Source organism: Asparagus officinalis, chromosome 10 (assembly GCF_001876935.1).
Source record: "Asparagus officinalis chromosome 10, Aspof.V1, whole genome shotgun sequence".
Classification (NCBI taxonomy): domain Eukaryota; kingdom Viridiplantae; phylum Streptophyta; class Magnoliopsida; order Asparagales; family Asparagaceae; genus Asparagus; species Asparagus officinalis.
Genome location: NC_033803.1, coordinates 54,098,837 through 54,102,906, shown reverse-complemented (window position 1 = coordinate 54,102,906; position 4,070 = coordinate 54,098,837).

The window sequence follows — 4,070 nt, the reverse complement described above, 5'->3', positions numbered from 1 at the left end:
ATGAGATGCACAAGGAGCATTAGCATTCTTATGTTTGTGTGCATCATAGCAAAATTTTGATAAATGACATTTTCGGCCGCAATTAGAGCATTTATAAACTTTGCTATATATATGTGTGTAATGAGTGAATGATGACTTAGACTTGGCACACATATCCATAAGCCTCTTATGATTATTAATGCATATTTTCAAAGTTGAATCTAAAGATGAAATGCATTTATTCATAAGATTCAAATCTTTATTTTTAGGTACATATGCATTTTTATTTGAAGTAGAACATAAATAGTCATTTATAAAAAAAACAGTATTATTTTGTATGTTCTCTACTTCTAACATGGCATTATCTTTTTCATGAGATAAACTAGTTATAGATGTGTTTAATTTTTCATTTTCCAAAATTAACATGTCATTGTTTTCTTTAAGTATGGTATTTTCTTTTGCAATGACATCCAATTTTGACACTAGCTCCTCATGATTGGATTCTAAATTATCATGCTTACTTTGCAATTCAATAAAATTTTTATGTAATTTGTTATAGGCATCCAATAATTTTTTACTAGCACAAGCAAGTTCATCACTAGATAAATCATTAATGGATTCGAACTAGCAAACCTCACTAGGACTATCGCCTAGTGGCTGTGTGCATGATGCTCCATATGAACTTAAAGCCGAATCCGCCAAAGCTTATTGGATCGCTTTCAAGTCCCCTTGATGCGCTTCTATGAATTTCCATAATGTATAAGCGCTATCAAAAGAATCAAGCTTGTTAGACAATAATGAATTAAATGCATTTAACAAAAATTCTAACATAAGCTTGTTCATAATAAACATATTTTTATCATGTTTGCTCCACTTGGATTTCTCCAACGTGGGCATAATATAAGCATAATCAATGACTTCCTATAAATTGATATTTTAGATTGAACAAATAATTTGAATCTAAAACACCATTGAGCATAGGGGAAAACATTGAATTTAGGAGCAATACTAGAATCATAGCCTAAACAAGATGCATCATTCATATCCATAATTTATAAAAATATACAAGCAAAATACAAATACAATCAAAACAAGATTAGCATAAAAAGATAACTTGGATCTTTAACTCAAGGTGATTAGACCTTAAATCAAAGAGCACCAAGCTCTGATACTAATTGTTGGACCGTAGAAGGGGGTGATTAGGGTCTTATGCTAATCTAATCCGATTTTATGCCAATTAAAACTAATTAATAAGTTATCCTAGCAAGTATGAAATACAACAAGATATATGAGCTAGTATCCTAGCAATGAGATATACTATGGGATATATGCAAGGATATACAAATTAACACAAGGGTGAAATAAACATAAACAAGATAGTGGGCAAAGTAAATAATGAGACAAAGGCGATATGAGCAATGAGCACAAATAAGAATAAACGCTAAAGCACATTCAAACACAATCAAATGATCACGAAGTTCGGACCTTCCGTCCTACGTCTCCGCTCCCCACTCCCGGGGAGAAATCCACTATCACAATCCGGTTTGAAAGCCGGAACTTCTACACACTCGGTTTTATAGCTAACCGAAAACTCTACAACTCACGCTCTTGCAAACCCACTCTACACCCTCACAAGTGTTGGACCTAGCCGTGTCTCCCTCAAGTGCTCGGTTACAACCTCTCCCTAGGTTCGTCAACCGACACCACTCCTCTTGGGACGATCCCCGACTCTCACCACACACTCCTCTCGGTGTACAAGTGTATTACAAAGTGATCTCATGATTAAGCACAATACAAAGAATGATTATTCTCTAATATGGATGAGAACACAATAAAAGCTCACACTCAATTGTTACAATCTCTCACCAACCCAAATATATTATGTATGAAAAATACAATAAGCTCGAGTGGGTGTGTGTAAACAATGAGTGAAATAAAAATAACTAAACTCAAATGTAAATACTAGCTTAATAGAAATAATAATCAACAAATAATTATGAATAAAAGCTAGAATGAGTTTAGAAAAACTTCTCTAGATGATAAGAGAGAGAGAGAGATGGATTGAAGCTCAATGAATTGATCTCCACTTCCTCTTATGGAATTCTTCACAAACCAAACCCTTAAACAAACTTAAAACCAAACTTAAACTCTTTTAAAACTTGTTAAAACATTTTTTGGATTGCTATATAGAACTGAGGTATAAGGGGGTATTTATAGAAACCCCAAAGCCAAGAGAAAACCAAGAAAAGACCAAAAAAACCAACTTAGTAACGGCTCTGGAAACTAGCCATTAGAACTGATATGACAGTGCGGCGGTCGACCGCGAGCAACAAAAAATAGAACTATGGCTCTGGACAAGCGACGGTCGACTGTGGTGGTCGACCGTGGGAAGTCTCGAGCTCACGGTCGACCACGGTGGTTGACCGTAAAAGTCTCTGCTACCCACTGATAAAAGAACTCGGGCGCGGTCGACCGTGAACTGATATATGAAATTCCAGGTTTTGAAAACAGTTTGCTGATTTTAAAACGTTGTATAAAAATATCAAATAAATTCTAAAAAATATAAAACTTTGGGGAATGATTGTAGACATGATAATAAACATGCTACAAAGACTGGTTTCTAAAAAGGACTTCCCAAATAAAAAATATCATCATTTTACAAAATAGGCCAAAATATGAAAATGTAAACATGTGAATTTTGATATTTTGGCTAAGCCATGTTTTGAAACTTTGCACTATGATTATGTAGACTTAATAAAATATGTATATGATTTTTGTTAAGTCTAAAAACTAAGAATACAATATTTTTACAAATACAATAGAAAATGAAACATATGAGTATGTATATAAAAATATATTTGTTTCATATCTAAGTAGTTAAACCAAATCACAATAATAAATATGAAATATGCAATTTCATATTTATAGACATAAAAATCAAAACTTGTGTTGTATATATATATGACTGCATATATATATACAAGGAAACCAATAAAATGTGTGTGTATATGATATTGAGCTTAGAGTATCTAACACACATAATATAAAACCTAAACTAGATTACCCAAGCCGATCTTGATCTTCAATAAGCTTGACTTGGTACACTATGCGGATGAAGCTGAACTTGGATCTTGAACTTGAATTGCATAAGCTTCACTCCACAATTCTGCCAACCTCCTTCGTCTATGGATGAGTGTAGTAGAAGGCTTCGCCTCATTCGTCTTGGCCTCCATCGGGGGTAAATCATGGTGGAGATATTTTTTAGCCTTGCTGATGGCCCTTCCTGGGGGTTGTCCAGAGGAACGGACAGCATCATCACCGCTTTCACCATTGATAAAATCAGGGTTGAGGCCCTCTCCTGGTCCTTGGCAAAGGGAGGCATGACAGGTACATTGGCAACCTACAAGGCTGAGTTGTTAAGCAGATGCTTGACTCGACGAGAACCAGCGTACGCCTTGATTTGATCCAACTCATCCCTTTCGGCATCAAGCAGGTCACCCTCTGGTGGAGATATTTTTTAGCCTTGCTGATGGCCCTTCCTGGGGGTTGTCCAGAGGAACGGACAGCATCATCACCGCTTTCACCATTGATAAAATCAGGGTTGAGGCCCTCTCCTGGTCCTTGGCAAAGGGAGGCATGACAGGTACATTGGCAACCTACAAGGCTGAGTTGTTAAGCAGATGCTTGACTCGACGAGAACCAGCGTACGCCTTGATTTGATCCAACTCATCCCTTTCGGCATCAAGCAGGTCACCCTCTATGAGTGCTTCCCTCCTTATCTCAGGCCAGTTCAAGTAGCCTAACTCTAAGTCGTCCACCACGACCCAGACAAACTTCTTTTTCCAATCCTTGTTTGGGTCGGGAAGGCCAGTGATGAGCTTTTACTTCCCCACCATCTGGAAATGGAAGTGGGGCTCGGTCTAGTTCACTTTTACACTCACAAGACGGCCCAAGACTCATAAAGATGGCTTTATTGCCAACCAATGGCAAATCACCATAAACCCCACTAAGGTTGAGATGGTGTTCGGCTTCATCTGGGCTGGCGATACCCCTAAATCCGTAAAAACTTGTTGAAGAAATGGATGTAAGGG